Raw genomic sequence first — 27,222 nt, 5'->3', positions numbered from 1 at the left:
CCTTTGGGCATATGGGTGTCCAAAGAAAAAGATGCTACTAAATAAGAGACAGCCAACAATCAGAAAAATACAAATCTTCCTTCATGGACAGTTAGGTGAAATACCATTTCAACTGCAATTTAGGAGAAGGGAAATGTCAGGTTAAACAGTAGTTGAAGAGCTTAATTGCATAAATGCAACTATCACCCAAGGAACACATATTAAGTACTACAGTGGTGGTAACAGATAACAGTGAAAGAATCCCAGGGATGACACAAAAACTTAGGGGAAATGAGTCAAAGTGTCTTGTTAATTCTCCTGTTTCCCAGAGATTTTCTATCTATCAAGGGATATTGTGGGGGGAATTTTGTATTTTGTGAGGTTAGGAGAGATTAATCAAATGAATCAGACTGCCTGGGTTCATATCTCAGCTGGCCACTTATTAGCTGTGTGAGTTTGGACAAGTTATTTAAACTCTCCACGTGTCAGTTTCCTCTTCTGTAAAATGCAGATGATAATAATCATATTTATCTAATATCATATGTTCATTTGAATCTAGGGTTTAGAACAATGTAGGCTCTTAATAAATGTTCCTATCTTAAGGCTGTTTTACCCCCTCAGAAACCTTGTTCCATGAATTATTCTTTCTTTTCTTTTTTTTTAAGTACATTTATTTATTTAATTAATTTATTTTTTGGCTGCCTCGGGTCTTCGTTGCTCCGCGTGGGCCTTCTCTAGTTGCGGGGAATGAGGGCCGCTCTTCGTTGCGGTGCGTGGGCTTCTCATTGCAGTGGTTTCTCCTGTTGCGGAGCACGGGCTCTAGGCGCGCGGGCTTCAGTAGTTGTGGCACGCAGGCTCAGTAGTTGTGGCTCATGGACTATAGAGCATAGGCTCAGTACTTGTGGCGCACAGGCTTAGTTACTCTGCGGCGTGTGGGATCTTCCTGGACCAGGGCTCGAACCCATGTCCCCTGCATTGGCAGGCAGATTCTTAACCACTGCTCCACCAGGGAAGCCCCTATCCTTTCTTTTCTGTATAGACAATTTCTCTCTGTACTATATTCCTCCCATCAGTATATATATATATATATATATATATATTTTTTTTTTTTTTTTTTTTTTTTTTTTCCGGTACACGGGCCTCTCACTGTTGTGGCCTCTCCCGTTGTGGAGCACAGGCTCCGGACGCGCAGGCTCAGCAGCCATGGCTCATGGACCCTGCCGCTCCGTGGCGTGGGGATCTTCCCGGACCGGGGCACGAACCCTCATCCCCTGCATCGGCAGCTGGACTCTCAACCACTGCGCCACCAGGGAAGCTCCAGTATATATATTTTTTAACATCTTTATTGGAGTATAACTGCTTTACAGTGTTGTGTTAGTTTCTGCTGTATAACAAAGTGAATCAGCTATATGCATACATGTATCCCCATATCCCCTCCCTCTTGCGTCTCCCTCCCACCCTCCTTATCCCACCCCTCTAGGTGGTCGCAAAGCACCAAGCTGATCTCCCTGTGCCATGCAGCTGCTTCCCACTAGCTATCTATTTTACATTTGGTAGTGTATATATGTCAGTGCTACTCTCTCAGTTTGTCCCAGCTTACCCTTCCGCCTCCCCATGTCCTCAAGTCCATTCTTACATCTGTGTCTTTATTCCTGTGCTGCCCCTAGGTTCATCAGAACCTTTTTTTTTTTTAAATTCCGTATATATATGTTAGCATAAGGTATTTGTTTTTCTCTTTCTGACTGACTTCGCTCTGTATGACAGACTCTAGGTCCATCCACTTCACTACAAATAACTCAATTTTGTTTCTTTTTATGGCTGAGTAATATTCCATTGTATATATGTGCCACACCTTCTTTATCCATTCATCTGTCAATGGACACTTAGGTTGCTTCCAGGTCCTGACTATTGTAAATAGAACTGCAATGAAAGTTGTCGTACACGACTCTTTTTTGAATCATGGTTTTCTCAGGGTATATGCCCAGTAGTGGGAGTGCTGGGTCGTATGGTAGTTCTACTTTTAGTTTTTTAAGGAGCCTCCATACTGTTCTCCATAGTGGCTGTGTCAATTTACATTCCCACCAACAGTGTAAGAGGGTTCCGTTTCCTCCACACCCTCTCCAGTATTTATCATTTGTAGATTTTTTTGATGATGGCCCGTCTGACCAGTGTGAGGTGATACCTTATTGTAGTTTTTGACTTGCATTTCTCTAATGATTGGTGATGTTGAGCATCCTTTCATGTGTTTGTTGGCAATCTGTATATCTCTGGAGAAATGTCTATTTAGGTCTTCTGCCCATTTTTAGATTGTGTTGTCTGTTTTGTTTTGTTTTTTTTTGATATTGAGCTGCATGAGCTGCTTGTATATTTTGGAGATTAACCCTTTGTCAGTTGCAAATATTTTCTTCCATTCTGAGGGTTGTCTTTTCATCTTTATGGTTTCCTTTGCTATGCAAAAGCTTTTAAGTTTCATTAGGTCCCATTTGTTTATTTTATTTCCATTTCTCTAGGAGGTGGGTCAAAAAGGATCTTTCTGTGATTTATGTCATAGAGTGTTCTGCTTATGTTTTCCTCTAAGAGTTTTATAGTGTCTGGCCTTACATTTAGGTCTTTAATACATTTTGAGTTTACTTTTTTTGTGTATGTTTGTTAGGAAGTGTTCTAATTTCATTCTTTTACATGTAGCTGTCCAGTTTTCCCAGCACCACTTATTGAAGAAGCTGTCTTTTCTCCATTGTATACTCTTGCCTCCTTTATCAAAGATAAGGTGACCATATGTGCGTGGGTTTATCTCTGGGCTTTCTATCCTGTTCCATTGATCTATATTTCTATTTTTGTGCCAGTATCATACTGTCTTGATTACTGTAGCTTTGTAGTATAATCTGAAGTCAGGGAACCTGACTCCTCCAGCTCCATTTTTCTTTCTCAAGATTGTTTTGGCTATTCGGGATCTTTTGTGTTTCCATACAAATTGTGAAATTTTTTGTTCTAGTTCTGTGAAAATTGCCACTGGTAGTTTGATAGGGATTCATTGAATCTGTAGATTGCTTTGGGTAATATTTTCACAATATTGATTCTTCCAATCCAAGAACAAGGTATATCTCTCCATCTGTTGATATCATCTTTAATTTCTTTCATCAGTGTCTTATAGTTTTCTACATACAGGTCTTTTGTCTCCTTAGGTAGGTTTATTCCTAAGTATTTTATTCTTTTTGTTGAAATGGTAAATGGGAGTGTTTCCTTAATTTCTCTTTCATACTTTTCATCATTAGTGTATAGGAATGCAAGAGATATCTGTGCATTAATTTTGTATCCTGCTACTCTACCAAGTTAATTGATTAGCTCTAGTAGCTTTCTGGTAGCATCTTTAGGATCCTCTATGTATAGTATCATGTCATCTGCAAACAGTGACAGTTTTACTTCTTCTTTTCTGATCTGGATTCCTTTTATTTCTTTTTCTTCTGTGATTGCTGTGGCTAAAACTTCTAAAAGTATGTTGAATAATAGTGGTGAGAGTGGGCAGCCTTGTCTTGTTCCTGATCTTAGTGGAAATGGTTTCAGCTTTTCACCTTTGAGAATGATGTTGGCTGTGGGTTTGTCATATATGGCCTTTATTATGTTGATGTAGGTTCCCTCTATGCCTACTTTCTGGAGAGCTTTTATCATAAGTGGGTGTTGAATTTTGTCAAAAGCTTTTTCTGCATCTATTGAGATTATCATATGGTTTTCATCCTTCAATTTGTTAATATGGTGTATCACATTGATTGATTTGCATATATTGAAGAATCCTTGCATTCCTGGGATAAACCCCACTTGATCATGTTGTATGATCCTTTTAATGTGCTGTTGGATTCTGTTTGCTAGTATTTTGTTGAGGATTTTTGCAGCTATGTTCATCAGAGATATTGGCCTGTAGTTTTCTTTTTCTTTTTTTTTTTTTTACCGTACGCAGGCCTCTCACTGTTGTGGCCTCTCCCGTTGCGGAGCATAGGCTCCGGACGCGCAGGCTCAGCGGCCATGGCTCATGGGCCTAGCCGCTCCGTGGCATGTGGGATCTTCCCGGACCGGGGCACGAACCCGTGTCCCCTCCATCGGCAGGCGGACTCTCAACCACTGCGCCACCAGGGAAGCCCTGTAGTTTTCTTTTTATGTGACATCTTTGTTTGGTTTTGGTATCAGGGTGACCTCCCATCAGCATTTATGTTTTATTTATTTATTTATTTTTGTGGTACGCGGGCCTCTCACCGCCGGGGCCTCTCCCGTTGCGGAGCACAGGCTCCGGACACGCAGGCTCAGTGGCCATGGCTCACGGGCCCAACCGCTCCGCGGCACGTGGGATCCTCGCGGACCGGGGCACGAACCCGCGTCTCCAGCATCGGCAGACGGACGCCCAATCACTGCGCCACCAGGGAAGCCCAGCATTTATTTTTTAAAGGCTTCACCTCTTCCATCTGCAAACCAAAAACCAAAAACTTCCTTGACCCCCAAGTCCTTTTCCAATAGAAATCACTTTATCTTTCTCACTAAAATATTGCAGTGAAGATGGTGGACAGAAACAGATGGATTCCAGAGATTTAAGGAGATAGAATTTGAAGGAGATGGTGCTTAAAACCCTCCAGTGGCCTCCTATTACAACTAGATTAGTCCAAAGTCCTTGCATGCATTGAGCCCTGCTAACTTCTACTCCCAAGGTGTCAGGCACACTAGTTTTCTCTTGAATATATCAAGCTAATTTCTGCCTCAGGGCCTTTACACCTGCTACTCCTGCCTCCTATGTTCTAGATTTGGCTTCTGCTCCCCATTCAGGTCTCAGCTGAAATGTCACTTCCTCAGAGAGCCTTTTCCTCACAGCATTTATCACTACCTGCAATGATTCTGTTGCAGTGTCTGGAATACTGTAAGAGGCTGCGCAGGGCTCTTCAGGGTCTTACCTACCTCCTGATGGCCCCAATCTAACCGAGTCACTCCCTTGCTTCAGTGCCCTCAGGATAAAGTGTAAAGTAAGTAACGTGGCTCCAGCTTACTTTGCCAGTCTCATCTCTTGTTCCTCTTTTTCAGCTCAACTGAATTTTTTTCAGTCCCCCAATTGCCTGGTATTCTCTCTTACTTCTAGGTCTTTCCATAACCTGTTCCTTCCATGGCTGGTTAAATTTTCTCTTAGGATCCTTTATCCTTCTATGACAAAGCAGTTAATAATATAGTGAATGAGCACACAGATTATTGAGACAGACATCCTGGCTATGGTTCTCAACCTCATTATTTTACTGTGTGACCCAGGGCAAGTAACTTCTCTCTACTTCAGTTTCCTCATCTATAAAACAGGAATATTGATTGTTGTTGTAAAAGAGGGTTGTTACAATTAAAAGAATTTAATATGTGTAAAGTGCTTAGAACAGTGCTTGGCACATTGTAAATGCTATGTGTCTGCTGTTATTTTTTATTTATTTATGGCTGTGTTGGGTCTTCGTTGCTGCACGTGGGCTTTCTCTAGTTGCGGTGAGCGGGGGCTACTCTTTGCTGCAGTGCGCAGGCTTCTCATTGCGGTGGCTTCTCTTGTTGTGGAGCACGGGCTCTAGGCACCCAGGCTTCAGTAGTTGTGGCATGTGGGCTCAGTAGTTGTGGCTCTAGAGTGCAGGTTCAGTAGTTGTGGTGCACAGGCTTACTTGCTCTGCAGCATGTGGGATCTTCCCGGACCAGGGCTCGAACCCGTGTCCCTTGCATTGGCAGGCGGATTCTTAACCACTGCGCCACCAGAGAAGTCCCTGCTATTATTATTATATGTCCTCTACTAGACTGTAAGTTGTGAGAGGACAAATAATATAGATATTTTATATGTATGTCACTACTGTGTCTCCTGCATCTAGAGCAGTGTCTGGCACATAGTGTCTGGCACATTGTTCAGTGACTGAATAAATTACATCTTTCTTTGGATTGGTGGTCCCTTGGTGGTGTCAACATGTGAAGCAGTTCCAGATATTGTATCTTCTTACATCCAGTTTTTGTGGGAAAGAGCAACAGATCTTCCCAGAAGGAACTGCTTGTGCATTTTTGGCTCTGACTGGGTTACATGCCCATCCATGAAACAGTCATTGTAACTTAGGGAATGTCATGTGTTGATTGACTTGGGGTCTAGGCTATTTGCTCATCCACATGGTCTGAAACTGGAGTAGGGGTGAATCTCTGAATGAGTATCATTGGATATAGTGAGTGAATGCTTGGCAGGAAAAAAAAATCACAATTTTGCCCTTGGTAAGACATTCAAATAGGGAAATGGCTCAGGAGACCCTTATGGTTCAAATATAAGAAAATATGCTATCATCATATAGATTCCAGCAGGCCTTCTCAGGGGCTGTGTGTGGTGGTGGGGTTAGGAAGTCACGGTTCCCAGAAGCTTCAGGGGCAGCTATGGCCTTCTTTTTAGTCATCCATTCATCAGAACATCGTGTCGATATTAATTCTTGCTCCTTTCTGGTTCTGCAATTCCCCTGTGGTGCCAAATGTGCTCTCATTCCAAAGGATAATACTTTTGGAAGTAATGACAACCCTTCTAAGCCTGGAGCTAGGCTCTGTAGGGCCCCACCTACAGGATGTCCTGTTTACTGCCCACCACCCTCTCAGCTGTTGTAGTTTACGTATGTCCAGATGGAACTCCCTAGCTAGGAGGGTATTCATACATAAAGCCTGAACCTTTGAGTAGATTTGCTTTTCTAGGGACAGGATTATGCCAATTTATACACTTTCTCTACAGCAACATATGTATATATGTAAAAGCCTATGTATGTAAAAGTCACAAGCATCTGAGGAGAAAAAAAAAATTCTTAGTTTCCTAGGTGCTTCAGGGAGTAACCCTTAGTTTCTTAGGGACCTGAGAATTCCATTATATGCATTTGTATATATCTTCCTGCCTCCTTTTCCGGAAGAATGTGAGCAGGCTCTATTACCTCCAGCATGTCTGTGACATTCCATTTACAGCCTTTTCAACCTTTACTCTAGGGCCTATTTTTGCTTTTTTCCAAAATGAGGAAGACCCTTAATGTTAGATGAGGAGTTCAAATATTAATCTTAGATGAGGAGTTCAAATACTCGTACCAGATCCTGGCATCCAACAGTAGCTTTTGCTTTCCCTAGAAGTAAAGCGAACTTAAGACCCTTCACAAAAGAATGGAACTTCTTCTTCTCTTTCTCTCTCTCTGTGTGTGTCTCTCTCTGTCTCTCTGGACTTACATTATATCTTGGTCTCTATCCCTCCAGACTCTTAATTGTAGACAGAAGATTGGGCTGGAGGTAGGATGGAAGAGTCACGGTGATAAGGAGAGTTTCGTCCTGTACCTCCTCTTCCCTTTGACTGCAGTGCATCGCCCGCAGCTTTCAAGTTTGCCTTGTTGAGGTGAATTCCCTGGTGGTCCAGTGGTTAGGACTCCATGCTTTCACTACCTAGAGCCGGGGTTCCATCCCTGGTTGCGGAACTAAGATCCCACAAGCCACCAGACGCTGCCCACACCCCCACCCCCCCAGACACAAAAAAGTTTGTATTGTTGAATTCCTGGGACTGAATTGAGCCTAGTTTCTTGTTGGGTTATGATAAGGCAGCAGTCTAGGTAGGGGTCTAGGGGTGACAGCTGGGCCTCCTTGGGCTAAAGGCCTGGTTTCTGTTTACCAATTTGCAAAAGAGCCAGGCTCCACAGCAAGAGTTGTAAAGTAGGGGACTATTAACCTGCAAGTCCCTCGATGGCACATATGAGATGCCTAGAGCATTTTCGTCCCATAAACAGTACGAGCTTGATAAACAGACTGAACAGTGCATTCTAGGTGCAGTCACCTTTTTGACAAGGTCCCCAGAGCTTCTGAGCACCTACTGGCCAGTAGTGTATTCAGGGATGTCAAAGTTGACTCTTGCACAATTACCCCTCAGTGCATTCTAGATGTGATCGTATTCTTGAAAGAAACCTAAATTTATCAGTAGTCACGTCAGAGCATTCAGGCCTTTAAGTGCAAGTGGGATCCAGAATCCTGGAAGTGCTATGAAGTCTACGGCCCCTACGGGCACCGCGTTTAGAAACCTACGCTACCTTCCAGAAGCCTCAGACCCTGGGGCAGGCGCCAAAGCCTCTAAGATTAAGTCCTCGAAGCCAGCAGCCATGTCCACCCGAGACCCGGGGGTCCAGGGCATCAGGCGCTGAGGCAGACACCCCCGGTGCGGGCTGCGCAGGCGCGGGCGGCCCGGAAGGGCCCCGGCGCTCCAGGCTGCGCAGGCGCAGGAGCGGCTGCCGGCGAGTCCCCACGGCGGCGGCGGCGGCGGCGACTGAGGAGCCGGGGCGTGGAGCAGCAGTGGCGGCGGCGGGCGGCAACGGAGCAGCCATGAGGGCCGGGCCCAGTCACCGACAGTGAGTGGTGGTGGAAGCGGGGTGGGCGACGGGAGGGAAGGGGGTAACCTGCTGGAGGAATACTCAGACTTGGTGGGGGGGCTCTGCCTGTCGGAGGCGAAGGGGCGTGGGGGAGGGACAGTTTGAGATGATGATGCGGGAATTTGGGGCAGGGGTGGTCAGATGGCCCGGCGTCAGGGCTGGACAGCTTGGGGAGGGAACGGGGTGCGCGCTGCAGAGTGAAGGAGCCCGCCGCAGGGGCAGTGTCCCGCGCTCCCCCGTTTGTCATCGTCCCTTCCCCCGGGAGCTTTCGGTCGCCTCTCCCTTTCTGCTTCTTTCAGAGAATCGTCTCGGGGGATGGGGGTGCGTGGAGGATGAAAGCCCTGCTGGGGCTGAAGAAGACGGCTCTGGTCCAGGCAGGGAAGAGCCGGTCGCCCGGAGTAATACGCTGCTCTGGGTAGAGGGTGGGGGTCGTTTAAAGCTGGGAGGGGTCTAAGGAAAAGAGCTGGGGGCTTAGAGTCCGGCAGTTTCGAACCCACGTCCACCGCTGTTTAAAGCTGAAAGGTAACCTTGGGCAGGTCCCACTTAACCTTTCTGAACCTCTGGAAGATGTAATGTGTTTCAACGGACTATTGCAAGCATCATGTATGTGATTGAGATCGTTTATAAAAATTGTAAATTGTGAGTACTGTGCCGAGGTTGCTATATCACCAACAGTATCACTGGATTTTAGATCTTACCGTTATTAATGGAACAACTGATTTCTTTGTCAAGGCGAAACATATTGTTTGTAAAACCTCAGTAGACACAGCACAGACGTGTATTCTTCATCAGCACAGCAGATCGTGTGCATGTACAGAAATACCAGTTTCTTCTGTGATGTGACAAATTAACCATCAGACTTGTGTAGGAAAAATACCGTACTCTCAGGCATTTTTACAAATGGTATGTAGCTCCTTACTCAAGAGGGAGGCAATAGAGAATGGAAGGCCAATCTGTTAAATGCTTTCTGAACACAGCCCGTTTAGGTTTGTTCCCTTGTAACCACAGTTGGTACTAACGTGCTTTATGATGAGTTGAAGAAACTAGTTTGAGACGAAGTGGGAGGGGTGCACAGTGAGGGATGTGCGAATACAATTTGTTATTTTTTAATTGTAAAAAAGTTTTTTGTTGCAAGAGTCTCTGGTTGCCCCAAGGCCCTGTCTCTATTTTGGAGGTTAGATAGCATATAGCAACTTTTCATCTCCACTTTTTGTTACCCTGCCTGTGGAACCTCCAGGGTGGAGTGCCTCTCAAAGAAAGACAGAAGCAGCTGTGCAGGAGCCCAAGAGGTGGCTGGTTTGTTTCTGAGGGGCTGAAGGAACGCTCCTGAGGCTTTGTTGTTGTTCTTGCTGTTTAGGGTGGACAAAGCAGAGGACAGAGTTAAACTGTGTACTTGGAGAGAGAGAAAATGGCTTTCTAGTCACAGCTTTTGAAAGAGATGAAACTCCTTTCAAAAGGACAGAAAGAGACGGTGCTTCAGCTCTGCTGGCTCTGAGGATGCGGAGCTTGAAATGGTGAGGTCTTTTGGAAATTAGTGAGTGATTTGTCTTTCATCTGACCAAAGGTAGGGAATAGCTGTATTAGATCCTTGAAGGTTCACAGATAAGGAGAATGAATTATTTTATAGGAATAGGGAAATGCACCGTAGTTGTCTTTAACTTCTCCATCTGGTAAAATGTGTTTTACTTCTTTCCTGGAAATACACAGTGATACATTATATTTAACTTTTTGCTTTAGTTCCTTGGCTGTCCCAATAAAATCTGTGTCCATAACACAGAGGTAAGTTTTTTATTCTTATTTAGAGGATAGTTTAAAAAAGAAAGCATTTGTTACTGCTGTCATAGGTCATTTACAGGATACAAATTTATTCTGTCTTTCACCACCACATGGAAGATGAAGTAGAGGTATAAAATGTTAGAACTAACCTAACCATCTTATTTTTAATAGTTGGACATTTATTTTTAATTTTGGTAATGCATTTTCCCCTCTATTGGAAATTTCCATCAGTTCAAACAAGTCCATAAATGCTATCCTTATTACGTTAAAATGGTAGAGGTTTGTTCAGCTGTGATGAGAATTTCCTGTCCTCTCCTTCTATTCTCTTTCCTATTTGTGGTTCCTTTTATGTAGTAGATTACTGTTACAGAATGAGGAGCCTTCCCCTGAGGGAAAGAAAGGGGATGGCCAGTGCCTTGATTGCCTTGTTGTGTGAGCAGTCCATCTAAAGTGGGGATGTAAGGACTTCCCCTGAATCCCTGACATAGCAAGAACTAAAATAAAAGGAATAAGGTTTACCAGTTCATTTTTATTCTAATAAAATGAATCATTTTTCTTTAAAAAAAAAAAAAGCAGAAAGCATCTCATACCTCGGGGGATCCTTTTTATTTTTTTATTTTTTAAAAAATTAATTAACTGGGCTTCCCTGGTGGCGCAGTGGTTGAGAGTCCGCCTGCCGATGCAGGGGACACGGGTTCGTGCCCCGGTCCGGGAAGATCCCACATGCAGCGGAGCGCTGGGCCCGTGAGCCACGGCTGCTGGGCCTGCGTGTCCGGAGCCTGTGCTACGCAACGGGAGAGGCCACAACAGTGAGAGGCCCGCTTACCACAAAAAATTAAAAAAAAAAAAAATTAATTAACTAATTAATGTATTTTGGCTGCATTGGGTCTTCGTTGCTGCTCGCGGTCTTTCTCTAGTTGGGGCAAGCAGGAGCTACTCTTCGTTGCGGTGCGCGGGCTTCTCATTGCAGTGGCTTCTCTTGTTGCGGAGCACAGGCTCTAGGCGCGCGGGCTTCAGTAGTTGTGGCTCACAGGCTCTACAGCGCAGGCTCACTAGTTGTGGCTCACGGGCTTAGTTGCTTCGTGGCATGTGGGATCTTCCCGGACCAGGGCTCAAACCTGTGCCCCCTGCATTGGCAGGCGGATTCTTAACCACTGCGCCACCAGGGAGGCCCTTCGGGGGAACCTTTTTAAAGCAGTCTGTATAAAAACAAAATTTTGGTGTTTTTACCTCCCTGTCTTTTTTCACTGAGAATATTTGCTTGCAAACAGAATCTTTGTTTCTTCAGAGCCTTTGTGATTTTGCCACCCATTCCTTAGCTGAAGTCACTTTTGTGATATTTTTATAGCCACTTAACAATAGAGCACAAAGGGGTTTCTTTTTTTTGGTCTGTTTGTCATTTGTTTTGGTTCTTTTTTTTTTTTTTTTTTTTGCGGTACGCGGGCCTCTTCACTGTTGTGGCCTCTCCCGTTGCGGAGCACAGGCTCCGGACGCGCAGGCTCAGCGGCCATGGCCCACAGGCCCAGCCGCTCCGCGGCATGTGGGATCTTCCCAGACTGGGGCATGAACCCGCGTCCCCTGCATCGGCAGGCGGACTCTCAACCACTGCGCCACCAGGGAAGCCCTGTTTTGGTTCTTGATAAGAGTGCTAACAACTTTAAAGGAATACTATATGAGAAAATGTTAAAAAGGAAAAGTAGAGTGGATTTGTTTGTTTATTTATTTATTAAATTGAAGTATAGTTGATTTACAGTGTTGTGAGGAGAGTGGATTTAACTTAGTGAATTTGTAAGTTGGTTCTGATGTTTGGAGGGTAAAGGATTCAAGAATGGACCTGTGGTTCAGAGTAGCCTTCTGAGGACCAGGGTTTGCTTACCAGTGTTTATTTATTTAGCACGGTTGTTGGCATAGAGTAATTGCTGATTAAATATTTGCTGAAGGGAAAAATAATAACAATATGAATCATAATCAGCAAACATGGGTTCAAATCTTCTGCAACTTTGTGTATCTTTGAATAAGCTTACCCTTGCGTCTTTACCTGTTTCCTCATATATAAAACAAAGATAATAATTGTACTTACTTCATAGGGTTGTTGTGAGGGTTAAATGTGGTAATACATGTAAATTGCTTAGAATGGTACCTGATACTTAGTAAATGCTAAATGAATGCTAATTATTACTAGTGTTTGTTGGATACACACTCTCTTTGTGCCCAAATCACTGGTCAAAGATGATTATGACATAGCCCTTGCCCTCTGGGAGTTCACAGTCTAGTGAAGGAAACAGAAGTATACAAAGTAATTATATAGAATGCAATATCTATTTTTTAAAAATTTTTTTTAAATTAAAAAAAATTTTTTTTGCAATATCTTATTTCATCAAATCTGTGGTGCTAATGATCGTAAGGCTCACAGTTATTTTGCATACCACTAAGAAAGAAGAAATGCTGCTAATGAGACTGGCATGCCATCAGTTGTAAGGTGTATCCTGTTTTCAGAGAAATATGACGGAAAAAAGGGTGTCTTAGAATTGATGGAGAGACTTCCCTGGGGTCCAGTGGTGAAGACTCCATGTTTCCACTGCAGGGGATGATGGTATGATCCCTGGTTGGGGAACTAAGATCCTGCATGCCACATGGCCAAAAGGAAAAAAAAAAAAAGAATTGATGGAGTGTAGTAAGTGGTGCTCTACTAGAGAAAGGTACAACTTGTTACGAGAGTTGATGGAAGGGCTGGGTTCAGATATCGTCAGTAAAGGCCTCTGCTGCATTGAACCTGCATGATAGGCCCTCACAGATGGACGTGAAAGATAGGGCATTCCAGACAGACAGTAAAGTCTGAAAATGGGAAGGGAGAGTGCATTATTGATGTGTACCACCATATCAGGACAAGCAGGAGGAGGAAATGAGCTAAGGCTTTGGCAGAGTAACATTGTATAATGCAGCAGAGCAGGACAGGAAGCTTGGAACATTTTCAGAAGAGACATGAGCCTAATTCTTGGATTTAAACTCCTAAAATATCACAACTCTAAAAAGATGATTCTAATACAATAAATTGGGAAGTGAGAGTATTTGTGAGAAGTGAAGTGGCCAAGGGAAGGGCTGAAGCTTTACAGCTGACCAGAGAGGGGATAAGTGTGAAGTCCCTGTACTCTTGGTGTGAGGTGAATGCTTTCTCAGCAGAGAAGTGTTTAATATCTATTTCTGTCTTTTCACTGCCTATCAGGGTCTTGATTGTGTCCCTTTTAGAGCTTTGTAACTCAGAGTGAAAAGGAATACAACTTGAGGAAAAATGCTAAATTTTCTTTATTAAAGATGCATTTAATACAAGGAGGGTAATAAGTTATCAGATTTGATAGCTCAGTTATAAAATGGTGGTTTGGTACAGTGCTGGATTGTACAGTTTCATGGGAAAACATAGGTTATTTAAGGAGTGACTTAAAAGACTCAGAAGGGCTTCCCTGGTGGCACAGTGGTTGAGTCCACCTGCCGATGCAGGGGACACGGGTTCGTGCCCCGGTCTGGGAAGATCCCACATGCCGTGGAGCAGCTGGGCCCGTGAGCCATGGCCGTTGAGCCTGTGTGTCCGGAGCCTGTGCTCCGCAACGGGAGAGGCCCGCATACCGCGAAAAAAAAAAAAAGACTCAGAAGAAAAGAAAAAAAAAAACTCAGTTATTAATTTTCTGGTAACTAACCCTGAAGCTAGTAGGGAAAACTATGAAAAACAAAAAATAGCGTAAGCATGAATTTCTGTAGTGTCTTGTCTTTTCACCAGTAAGCCAAAATTTGACTCTCTCTCTCTCTCTTTTTTTTTTTTTTTTTGGCGGTACGCGGGCCTCTCACTGTTGTGGCCTCTCCTGTTGCGGAGCACAGGCTCCGGACGCACAGGCTCAACAGCCATGGCTCACAGGCCCAGCCGCTCTGTGGCATGTGGGATCTTCCCGGACCGGGGCACAAACCCGTGTCCCCTGCATCGGCAGGCGGACTCTCAACCACTGCACCACCAGCGAAGCCCTCTTTTTTTTAAAAAAAGTATTTATTTATTTATTTGGTTGTGCCGGGTCTTAGTTGCAACAGGCAGGCTCCTTAGTTACAGCTCACCAGCTCCTTAGTTATGGCACGTGGACTCCTTAGTTGTGGCATGCATGTGGGATCTAGTTCCCTGACCAGGGATCGAACCCGGGCCCCCTGCATTGGGAGCACGGAGTCTTAACCTCTGTGCCACCAGGGAAATCCCCCAAACTGGACTCTCTTAAGCTTTTTGGACTCTGGTCTCATTGAAAAATTTTGGGGTTGATCCTCAGCAGTCAAATTCAGCAAACATTGAAGTGCCTGCTGTGTGTTAGGCATTGTGCTAGGCACTGAGAATTAAAATGTGAATGACATGATCCTTGTTTTTAAGGTGCTCACATTTTTTTTTTTTTTAATTTTTTGGCCACGCTGCTCGGCATGTGGGATCTTGGTTCTCCCACCAGGGATTGACCCCGTGCCCCCTGCGTTGGAAGCGTGGAGTCTTAACTAACCACTGGACCACCAGGGAAGTCCTTTAGGGTGCTCACATTTTTTTTTTTTTAATTTATTAATTTATTTATTTATGGCTGCGTTGGGTCTTCGTTGCTGTGCGGGCTTCCTCTAGTTGCGGTGAGCGGGAGCTACTCTTCATTGAGGTGCGCAGGCTTCTCATTGTGGTGGCTTCTCTTGTTGCGGAGCACGGGCTCTAGGCGCGCGGGCTTCAGTAGTTGTGGCTCCCAGGCTCTAGAGAGCAGGCTCAGTAGTTGTGGCTCACGGGCTTAGTTACTCCACAGCATGTGGGATCTTCCCAGATCAGGGCTCGAACCTGGATCCCCTGCATTGGCAGGCGGATTCTTAACCACTGTGCCACCAGGGAAGTCCCCTAGGGTGCTCACATTTTAATTGGAGGCTGACAAATAATGTAATTATGAACCAATACAGTATGTGCTGTCATAGAGATCTGCACTAAGAGCTATGGGAGCACTGGTTCTGCCTGGGGGTGGGAAAGGAAGGTTGGAGAAGGCTTCCTGGAGGAAGAATCAATTGAGTCTTGAGGAATGAATACAATTTGGCTGCTTCAACAGAAAAGGATTGGAGAAGATAGTGTTTCAAGTGCAAAGAACAACTTGCACAAGGGTATAAGAGTATGGACCCTTAGGCTAGTGGTTTAATGTGAGTAGATCATGGGGTATGGGGTAGAAGTGGAAGGACGTGAGGTGAAAGATGGGTTGGAGCCCAATTGTGGATGGCCTTGGTGAGGGGTCTGAATTTTATTTTGTAGGTGCTATGGAAGAGTTCAGATCACTCTTTAAGAAAAGTAACACTGATGGATCAACAGCAAGGTCCTATATCCTGTGATAAACCATAATGGTAAAGAATATGAAAAAGAATGTATATGTACAACTGAATCACTTTGCTGTATAACAGAAATTAACACAACATTGTAAATCTACTATACTTCAATACAATAAATTTTAATTTTTTTTTTTTTTTTTTTTGAGGTACACGGTCCTCTCAGTGTTGTGGCCTTTCCCGTTGTGGAGCACAGGCTCCAGACGCGAGGTTCAGCGGCCATGGCTCACGGGCCCAGCCGCTCCGCGGCATGTGGGATCTTCCCGGATCGGGGCACGAACCCATGTGCCATGCATCGGCAGGCGGACTCTCAACCACTGCGCCACAAGGGAAGCCCAATACAATAAATTTTAAAAAAAGAAAAATAATCTAACACTGTTGACAGTGTGGAAGTTAGATTTTAGAAGGAGAAATTGGCTGCAGGGAGACAGTTATGAGACTGGTGTGATGGTTGCTTGAGAGATATTGAAGATCTCAATTACAGTGGTAGTGATGGAATTGTAGACAGATTAAAGAGCTTTTTAAGAGACTGACTAGAAGGATCTTATTGACTTTATGTTGGGGAGTGTGTAAGGGAGAAGTAGTTGTCGAAGATGGATTTGAAATTGCTTGGGCAACTAAGTGGATGGTGATGTCATTAAACAAGGTAGGGAATACAGGAATAAGAGGGTGTTACATTTGAGGGAAAATGAGTTTGATTTTGGTATGTTAGATTTGAGGTGTCTGGGAAATCCAGGAGCAAATGTCCAATAGGCTTCTGGGTATTTGGGTCTAGAGTTCGGTAGAGAGGTTTAGAATGGAGATGCAGATCTAGAAATCATTAGGGTGTAAGTAATAGTTAAAGCCAGCATGATGACCCTGTGAGTCTAAGTTCCAGTTGCTTAATATGTTGTTCATTCACATCATCTGGAGGGATTGGCTTAATGGAAATGTGGCACTCAGTACTTTCTCAATAGTAGTTCATACTTATTTTTACATTTTTTAATGTGTTACATACTTGGCTTAAATTAGCAGCTTTTAGGTTGCAAGCAAGAATAAAACACAAAACTTCTCATCTTAGTGGAAAGAATGGTATTACTCTTAATTAAATAAGGATACCGTTCCTGCTTAAAAGCATATGTAAGTTTGTAAATTTTTCAATGAAAGGAAATTAGTGTGCACATCAGCTGTACATTTTCTTTTCCTATTCTCAGTGGTTTACCAGACTTAGAAAACTGCCTTTTCTTTATTTCTTTTTTCTTTCTTTCTCTCCTTCCTTCCTTCCTTCTTTTATTTTTGGCTGTGTTGGGTCTTTGTTGTGGCACACGGGCTCCTCTCTAGTTGTGGCGTGTGGGTTCTGTAGTTGCGGCACACGGGCTCTCTAGTTGTGTCGCGCAGGTTCAGTTGCCCCGCAGCATGTGGGATCTTGGTTCCCCGACCAGGGATCCAACCCGCGTCCCCTGCATTGGAAGGCGGATTCTTAACCACTGGACCACCAGGGAAATCTTGAAAACTGCCTTTTCTAACATCAGTTCCATTATAGATAATGGGGGGGAAAAAAAGGAATCTGTTCCACTGAGTACCTCAGATTAAAAGCTAGGTGAGAGCTTCCCTGGTGGCGCAGTGGTTGAGAGTCCGCCTGCCGATGCAGGGGACGCGGTTTCGTGCCCCGGTCCGGGAAGATCCCACATGCCGCGGAGTGGCTGGGCCCGTGAGCCATGGCCGCTAAGCCTGCGCGTCCGGAGCCTTGCTCCACAACGAGCGAGGCCACAACAGTGAGAGGCCCGCATACCGCAAAAAAAAAAAAAAGCTGGGTGATTTTTTTTTTGGCTGCTTTGGGTTTTCGTTGCTGTGCGCGGGCTTTCTCTAGTTTTGACCAGCGGGGGCTACTCCTCGTTGCGGTGCATGGGCTTCTCACTGCAGTGGCTTCTCTTGTTGTGGAGCACAGGCTCTAGGCGTGCGGGCTTCAGTAGTTGTGGCTCGCAGGCTCAGTAGTTGTGGCACACGGGCTTAGTTGCTCCACAGCATGTGGGATCTTCCCGGACCAGGGCTCGGACCCTGGTGGATTCTTTTTTTTTCCTGGTGGATTCTTAACCACTGTGCCACCAAGGAAGTCCCAAGCTAGGTGATTTTTATGAACCAAAACCTCAGAAGATTTGATTTGAAGACCACAGGATAATTTTTAATTAGTGATACCAGGTTAGTTCAGAGTTGGGATTGGGAACTCAAGTCAGCTATCTCTGTGCAGTCTTCTCCTACCACACAGCTTTCCACCGTTTATATAATAACTGAAAACACTGAAATAAATATGCCTGATGGTAAGTGAAAGATATACATGCTGTTGTTGCTTTTTGGAAGGACAATTTGGTATAATTTAGGTGCTTTTTTTTTAGTTCATGATTTTGAAATATAAGCAAAGGCATGTTTTATGAAAGGGAGGAATTTGCAGAGTGTTTAAAGTTGTTGGTATATTTTAGCTAAGCATTTTTAATATTGACATTGAACAGGATGTCTGTCTTTGACTGGAGTTTCAAATGCTGGGAATCACAGACATCTCTAGGGTCTTGACTTGGTTCAAGGCTTAGCTTCCCATACTTCTCTTTTTCTCCCTTTCCTTGGGGATTTAATGTTAAAAAGAAAATTAATCTGTAGATATATTATCATTTTACCCCTTTATTATGGAAAATTTCAAATATATGCAAGAGTAGACAGAACAGTATAATGAACCCCTATCACTCTGTTATAATAATTGTCAACTCATGCCTGTCTTGTTTCATCTATGTACCCCCTACCCACTAACCCACCTACATTATTTTTTAAAAATCCAGGATATCATAATTTCATGAATAAATATTTCAGTATATATCTCTAAAAGATAAGGACTAAAAGAAATCCCACAAAAAATTAACAGGCATTTTATTTCTTAATAGCATCAGTTATCCAGTTAGTTTTCACATTTCCCCAATTATCTCAATAATTTTTCAACTGTTTGTTTGGAACAGTATCCAGATAGGTCCATACAGAATGATTTCATATGTCTACTATTTATCGTTTAACCTATAGGTTTGCCCTCCATTTCTTCATGTATTCATTGAAGATCTCTCCTTTTTTTAAAAAAAATTATTTATTTATTTTTGGCTGCGTTGGGTCTTCGTTGCTGCACGTGGGCTTTCTCTAGTTGGGGGGAGCAGGGCTACTCTTCGTAGCGGTGCGTGGGCTTCTCATTGAAGTGGCTTCTCTTGTTGCGGAGCACAGGCTCTAGGTGCATGAGCTTCAGTAGTTCTGGCACGCTGGCTTAGTTGCTCCGCGGCATGTGAGATCTTCCCGGACCAGCGCTCGAACCCGTGTCCCCTGCGTTGGCAGGCAGATTCTTAACCACTGCGCCACCAGGGAAGCCCCAAGATACCTCCTTTTTAACAGCTGTTATCCCCTTTTACTCTTTTGGAGGATTCCTTTTACAGTATGTCTACAAGATAGGACATTCTCTTTTCAGTTTCTTCCTGTCATTCAAAGCAATTGGTCATTCACAACAAAGATTTATGCATTGCCTACTCTGTGCTAGGAGCTAAGAATGAATTAGCTAGTGTAGCTAGTTCTGCCCACCCAGTTTATGTCCTGATGGGAGAAACAAAGTTAGCTATCAGTTATAGAATATAACGTGTTAAGAGGGATGTTAGAGGACCTCAGGGTGCAATGGAAACATGTTAACCCTTAACCCATATTTGGGGGATCAAGAAAGGCATGTGGATGGATGAAAGAATGTTCAATGTAACACCTGAAGGATGACTTGGAGTTAGGATTACTGGCAGCAGAGGGACTGTTGTTTGTAAAGTATAATAAGTTTAACATTTTTATTTTCACTATTTGAAATAAACAGCATGTTTTTTAGGAAAATTGTGTTTTCAACTTTATTGTACCAAATAATATTAATACATATCTTTTATACAAAGCATTTTTCTTCCCTTTTGCACAACTGCAAGGAAATCTCAAAACAGTTGTGCAAGTGAAAAATCAGAACCTTGAAAAATAAGCCTAGAATTTCCAGCCCTTACAATGCCCCCATCGTTTGTTTGCTTGTTTATTTATTTATTTATGGCTGTGTTGAGTCTTCGTTGTTGCACGTGGGCTTTCTCTAGTTGTGGCGAGCTGGGGCTACTCTTCGTTGCGATGTGAGGGCTTCTCATTACGGTGGCTTCTCTTGTTGCGGAGCACAGGCTCTAGGTGCGTGGGCTTCAGTAGTTGTGGCTTATGGGCTCCGTAGTTGTGGCTTGCAGGCTCAGTAGTTGTGGCGCACGGGCTTAGTTGCTCTGCAGCATGTGGGATCCTACCGGACCAGGGCTCGAACCCATGTACCCTGCATTGGCAGGTGGATTCCCAACCACTGGGCCACTAGGGAAGCCCGTACCCCCATCGTCTTTCTTAAGGTTAACCTAGGCAGCCAACTTCCATCTATAAGTAGACACTTTTGGGGAAGCTTAAAAAATCCTTGACAAGTTGATTCTAAAATTTATATGGGACCAAAATAGCCAAAGCAATTTTGAAAAAGGTTAACAAAGCTGGAAGACTCATACTACCTGATTTCAAGACTTACTGAAGATCTACGGTAACCAAGACAGTGTGGTATTGGCAAAAGGATAGATATATAGATCAATGAACAGAATAGAGAATAGAGAAATAGACCCACACTATTAAATAGGGCTGTTTGATTTTTGACGGAGGTGCAAAGGCAAGTCAACAGAGAAAGGATAGTTTTCTCAACCGCTAGTCATTGGAACAACTAGATATCTAAACGCAAAAAAAGAAAAAAAGAACCTCAACCTACACTTCACACCTTATGTAAAAATTAACTCAAGATCAATCACAGACCTTAATGTAAAATGGAAAGCTATAAAATATTTAGAATGAAACAGGAGAAAATCCTTGTTACCTTGAGTTAGGCAAAGAGTTCTTAGATACAGTACCAAAAGCAATATCCATAAAAGAAAAAATTGATAAATTGGGCTTCATCAAAATTTAAAACTTTTACTCTGCAAAAGCCAAGATACAGACTGGGAGAAAGTATTTGCAAGTCATATATCAAGATAGGAACTGTATATAGAATGTATAAAGAGCTCAAAACTCATCAAGAAGAAAAGCAAATGACACCATTAAAAAAATGGGTGAGAGATTTGAATGACTTCAGCAGAGAAGATATATGGATGGCACATAAGCTCATGAAAATGTCCTCAACATCTTAGTCATTAGAAAAATGCAAATTAAAATCATAATGAGATGTGCCATTAGAATGACTAAAAAACAACAAAAGAAAACTGTCTAGATTATGGACTGATGAGGATGTGGAACAATTGGAACTTTGGAAAACACTGTGGGGGTTTCTTATAAAGTAAAACATACACTTAACCATATGACTCAGGTGTTTACCCAAATTAAATGACAACCTCTGACACAAAAACCTGTATGTGAATATTTATAGCAGCTTTATTGGTACTCACCCAAAACTGGAAACAACCTGAATATCCCTCAACTTTGGAGTGGAAAAACCAACTGTGATATATCCATACAATGGAATACTACTCAGCAACAAAAAGGAACTATTCATATATGCAGTAACATGAATGAATCTCATATGCATCATGGTAAGTGAAAGAAGCCATACTCAAAAGGCTACTCTACAACCAGGACCTACTGTATAGTACAGGGAACTATATTCAATATCTTATAATAAACTATAATGGAAAAGAATCTGAAAGAGAATGTATATATGTGTGTGTGTGTGTGTGTATATATATATATGTGATCTATATATATATCATATATATATAACTGAATCACTTTGTTGTATACCTGAAACTAACATAACTTTGTAAGTCAACTATACTTCAATTAAAAAAAATACTACATGATTGAATTTATATGACATTCTGGAAAACTCAAAACTATAGGGACGATGGAGAACAGATCAATGATTGCCTTGGGTTAAGGGTAGGTGAAGTGTTTGACTACAAGGGGGTAGCATGAGGATATTTTGGGGAGGTGATAGAACTGTTCTTTACCTTGTTTGTGGTTATAGTTATATGAATTTATGAATTTATGAGAACTCTTAGAACTGAACACTATAAAATGAATTTTACTGTGTAAAATTTTTATTTATTTATTTGCCTGCATTGGGTCTTCATTGCTGTGCATGGGCTTTCTCAGGGTCTACTCTTTTTTTCTTTTTTTTTTTTTTTGCGGTACACGGGCCTGTCACCGCTGCGGCCTCTCCCGTTGCGGAACACAGGCTCCGGACGCGCAGGCTCAGCGGCCATGGCTCACGGGCCCAGCCGCTCTGCGGCACATGGGATCCTCCCAGACCGGGGCACGAACCCTCGTCCCCTGCATCGGCAGGCGGACTCCCAACCACTGCACCACCAGGGAAGCCCTCAGGGTCTACTCTTCGTTGCGGTGTGTAGGCTTCTCATTGCGGTGGCTTCTCTTGTTGCCCAGTGCGGGCTCTAGGCACACAGGCTTCAGTAGTTGTGGCACGTGGGCTCAGTAGTTGTGGCTTGCAGGCTATAGAACGCAGGCTCAGTAGTTGTGGTGCACGGGCTTAGTTGCTCCATGGCATGTGGGATCTTCCCGGACCAGAGCTCGAACCCGTGTCCCCTGCATTGGCAGGCGGATTCTTTACCACTGTGCCACCAGGGAAGTCCCTGTGTAAAATTTTTCAGAAAGAAAGTCTGAGGGTAGAAGACTTTAAAAAAGATTTTAAATAAGTCTTTAAAGACAATAAAGAATTCCAGAAATATAACTTCTTAAATATTTGAATTTTTTAACTTAATTTCTTTTTTGAATATATTTTAAATAATTTAAAAGATACATAATGAGGGGACTTCCCTCCTCGTCCAGTGGGTAAGACCCGGTGCTCCCAGTGCAGGGGGCCTGGGTTCGATAGTTGGTCAGGGAACTATATCCTGCATGCCGCAACGAAGATCCCGCGTGCCACAACAAAGACCTGGCGCAGCCAAAATGAAGACCTGGTGCACCCCTCTGCTGGGCATCCATCCTCTTCCCTTTGCTACTGGTTTTTTGGTGAGAGATAATTTGAACTATTTGCTAGTGTTTCTGGATCATGTCTCTACTCTGCCCTTCTTTTCCACAAATACTCTGGTTTTCCATCAGATCTCAAATTTCTAAGTAAGGACTTTTATTTAGATAAAATAAGATCTTTCCTCTTAAGTAAGGGATTGTTAGGTATCCAATTAGGCTTCTATATGTCACCTAAATATTTGCCTGTTCTTGGTAAACCATTAATCTCTAGTCCTTTGATGTTACTCTCTCCCCCACCTTTCTCTCAAAGGCTATCAAGTGGAAATTATCTTTACTTCTTTCTTCCACACCTATAGAGTTTACTATATTCATGTTGGCCTTTCCTTTCTTCACTATACTGTTAATCCTCTGTGACCTTGTATCACTGTTTCTCTTTCAGCTGAATCTTTAGTCTTTCTGTCTTTATTTTTTCTTTTCACAGGTGATGTAATTCACTGCACACACAGACAACTTCTCCAGATGTCTAGGTTTAACTCAGATCTCTCTCTTTCTCTCTCTTTCCCTCTCCCCTGCGCCATCCCTCCTTCCCTCCTAGAATCCAGGCCTATATATATATTTTTTTTCAGGCCTATATTTCCAAAACCCACCTAGACATTGCATAGGCATCACAGAATTCATTGTCTTCCCCACAAAATCTAAACATTCTAGATTTCCTGCCTAGTTGAATGGTATTAACAGCCACACAGTTGCCTAAATCAAAAACTTTGGACTTGACCTTGTTTCTTCCTTCTCCTTCATCACTCATATCTGGTCTGATTTTAACCTTCAAGGTCTCCTAAACCTGCTGTTTCCTTTCCAGCCATATTGCTGAAGTCTTGGATTAGACCGTTTTCATTTCTCACTTGGACCGTTGCAGTAACCTCCTAACTGGTCTGTATGCCTCAGGTCTTATCATCCTTCACTTGATCCAGCACACTGCCACAAGAATGATCTTCCTAAGTTCTAAGACTACTTACGTGCTTTCCCTTTCAAACCCTTCAGTACCCACAGTGCCTGATACATAGCACATGCTTGATTCCATCTTCCCTCCTCCTTTCCTCATTATGTTTTTGCTCGGGCTGTTTTCTTTCCCTCCAAGGACACTTCCAAAACAGGCAGACAGACATAACCAATAATCTAGTGAATCTCCTGATTAATCTTTAGGATTTAGCTCACAGCTCATTTCTTCTGTGAAGTCTTCCTAGTTTCCAAGTCAGAATTAATCACTTCCGCTTCTGGGCTGCTCTGATATTTTAGTATCCTGTTAGCATTACACTTATTATTCTAATGTTTTGTTTCATCAGCTGGATTGTGAGCTCTTTGTGGGTAGGGGTTATGTCTTTTTTACCCTTTTAAGTTCAGCAGCACCTAACAACTAAGCCTGCCAAATTTATTGAGTTTCTAGTATGTGTTGGGAACTAACAATTCTCTGGTAAACAAAGTCCCTGTTCTTATGGAGCTGATGTTCTAGTGAGGGTAAACAGACAACAAACAACTTTTAAAAAATCAGTTGCAGAGCATTAAAACAGCATGATGTATTAGAGGATGAATGGATAGCTACTTTAGATTGGGAGAATAGGGAATATCTCTCTGAGGGTATGGCATTTAAGATCCAGGAGGATACAAGGATTAGCAGATCAAACATTCCAGTGCAAAACTAAGGAGGAATGAACTCCGTATGTTGGAGGAGCAGGAATAAGACCAGTGTGGCTTGAATATGGTGGGTGAGAGGGAGAGTGATGCAAGAAGAGGACAGAGGCCATATGACGTTGAGATTTGAAAACTAGGGTAGTGTGCTTCCTTTGGAGGCTTTTAAGCAGGGATATGATGTGAGTTGATTTGTACTTTTAGAAAGATACTCTGGTTACTGTGTATAAATGGTGATTATATTTATTGAGATGGGTAAGACTGTGGCAGAACATATTTATCAAGGATTCTGTTTTGGTCATGTCGAGTTCAAGCTGCATGTTCGACAGCCAACTGGAGCTGTAAGATAGTTGGGTAGAAAAGCCTGGCATTCCAGGGAGAAGTCTGGGCTGGAATTGTAGACTTGGAGATCATCAACGTGTAGATAGAAGTTGAAATCATGGAATTCAGTCAGGAGGTCACCTAGAATGGTCTGTGTCTAGAGAAGAGAGGTCTGACACAGAAGGAGTAGCCAGTGAGGTAGGAGGAAAACCAGGAAAAATGATGTTATGGAAGGCAAGTAAAGAACATGTAAAGAAGGGAGTGGACCACTGTATTGCATTGCTGTCTCAGATAAGAGCAGAGAAGTACCTGTGGGGTTTGGCAACCTAGAGATTATTGGTGATCTTGAGTAGAACTACTCATTGGACTGGTGGAGCTAGATGTCTGATTATAGTGGTTGGAGGGAGCAAATGAGATGAAAAGCATTTCATTTTTGTATGATGACGACGAGGTTTTGGAAGCCTATTTCTAAAAACTTCCTGTGTAGTTACTAAATTCTTACTTATTTGTATTCCAATGTGGTTATATATTTTTGTCAAAGCATTATAATCTTAATGTTTTTGTACCATCATTTTAGGTAGAGTCCTGTCCTCTCAAAACCTAGCTTAGGGGCTTCCCTGGTGGCACAGTGGTTAAGAATCCGCCTGCCAATGCAGGGGACACAGGTTCGAGCCCTGGTCCGGGAGGATCCCACATGCCACGGAGCAACTAGGCCCGTGCACCACAACTACTGAGCATGCTCTCTGGACCCTGCGAGCTACAACTCCTGAGCCCGTATGCCACAACTACTGAAGCCTGCGCACCTAGAGCCCGTGCTCCCCAACAAGAGAGGCCACCGCAATGAGAGGCCCACGCACTGCAATGAAGAGTAGCCCCTGCTTGCCACAACTAGAGAAGGCCCACACGCAGCAACAAAGACCCAATGCAGCCAAAAATAAATAAAATAAATTTATTTTTTAAAAAAAACCAAAAAAACCCCTAATTAAACTAGGGTTATGAACAATACATATACACTGGTGAGTGAATGAGACTATATTTAAGGATCAGGTCCCTAGTCTTGGAAAAGCAGACCGGCTTCACCTTGGCTTTATGATACATCAGTTTTCTCAGCTGTCAAATGAGGATAACAGGACCAGTTTAGCTCAGTGGGTGGTTGTGAGGCATGACTACTAATGAAAATTGTAAAACACTTTTGCAAGTTAAAATGTGATATAAATGCTAAATAATAATTTTTGTTTTTTGTTGGGGTTTTTTTTGCGGTACACAGGCCTCTCACTGTCGTGGCCTCTCCCGTTGCGGAGCACAGGCTCCGGACACGCAGGCCCAGCCGCCATGGCTCACGGGCCTAGCCGCTCCGCGGCATGTGGGATCTTCCTGGACCGGGGCACGAACCCGTGTCCCCTGCATCGGCAGGCGGACTCTCAACCACTGCGCCACTAGGGAAGCCCTAAATAATAGTTCTTTATTGGGATGTTGTGAAAATTAGCAATATGCTGTCTCTTAGAGCCCTTAAGTTCCTTTTGAGAAAGGTGATATATATTTTTTTCTTTTTAAATAAATTTATTTTATTTTTGGCTGCATTGGGTCTTCATTGCTGCGCGCGGGCTTTCTCAAGTTGTGGCGAGTGGGGGCTACTCTTTGTTGCGGTGCACGGGCTTCTCATTGCGGGGGCTTCTCTTGTTGCAGAGCACCGGCTCTAGGTGCGCGGGCTTCAGTAGTTGTGGAGAGCTGGCTTCAGTAGTCATGGCTCGCGGGCTCTAGAGTGTAGGCTCAGTAGTTGTGGCGCACGGGCTTAGTTGCTCCGCGGCATGTGGGATCTTCCTAGACCAGGGCTTGAACCTGTGTCCTCTACATTGGCAGGCTGATTCTTAACCACTGCACCACTAGGGAAGTCCTGGTGATATATTTTTGTAAATACTATTTGCAGAAAAAAATAGCTCAGGATTTGGGAAAAGATTGCTATCCTAATTTCTGGAGTGTAACAATTATGGAACCATAATGAGACAACTTTTTATTAAAGAGAATATTTCCTAAAGGTTTATTATAATATCACTTTAGAGGTTTCTTATCACAAGGGTTTTACCATCTTGGCTTTTTGGTTCAAGTGAGGGTGTGAGTGGCACCCTATGGCAGTTAAAACTCTGACTGTTTAAAGAACTGGTGGTGGCGGTTTATTATCTATATTTAAAGTGTCACAGCCAATCAGTAGAACCACTCAAAAAAAAAGCATTGAAAAAGCATTTTAATTTATTTTAGGCAACACCATATAGACATTTTAATGTAGGCTTAGGTGATGGTTGCAGTTAGGCTTTAAAGAGAGAGACAGTGCCATTTCAGGCAAAACTAGCACTCCTTGTTCCACACCTGGTTCTAAATATAGAATTGGTGGCATCATTACCTATAATGTACTTAGAAAATGCCTGAAATTTGAATCTGATGAACTAAATTTTTCTCAGCCTCTAAAGTGACATTAACAATAGAGGAAAACTGGGATGTGGTTCTTTTGATGTTTAAAACCGATAAGGGAAATGGTTAAGCAATAGTCTGCTGACTTGCTCAGAACTTTACCCTGCTGACAGCTCAGTTGGGATCTTGTGTATTATTTTTTTCTGTGGAGACCTGTGTATTGCTAATTTTAGAACAGAGTGACATGAAGTTCTTAGCTTTACATAGGTTGGAATTGAAT

The 27,222-nt window shown here is 43.2% G+C and overlaps 1 protein-coding gene across 1 annotated transcript in view; it reads left to right on the top strand.

Annotated features, from left to right (window-relative positions):
* Nucleotides 1-8,293: 8,293 nt before the first annotated feature.
* FAM222B (family with sequence similarity 222 member B) overlaps nt 8,294-27,222 on the top strand; it is a 63,081-nt gene continuing 44,152 nt past the window's right edge. Inside the window, exon 1 of the mRNA XM_082860885.1 lies at nt 8,294-8,363. The gene's annotated coding sequence lies outside the window, so the exon portion shown is untranslated. The remainder of the gene's footprint in view (nt 8,364-27,222) is intronic.

The sequence above is a fragment of the Leucopleurus acutus genome (genome assembly GCF_964270905.1).
Source record: "Leucopleurus acutus genome assembly, chromosome: 19".
Classification (NCBI taxonomy): domain Eukaryota; kingdom Metazoa; phylum Chordata; class Mammalia; order Artiodactyla; family Delphinidae; genus Leucopleurus; species Leucopleurus acutus.
The sequence above is the reverse complement of the archived record's forward strand: the minus strand, read 5'-3'. Positions and strand labels throughout refer to the sequence as shown.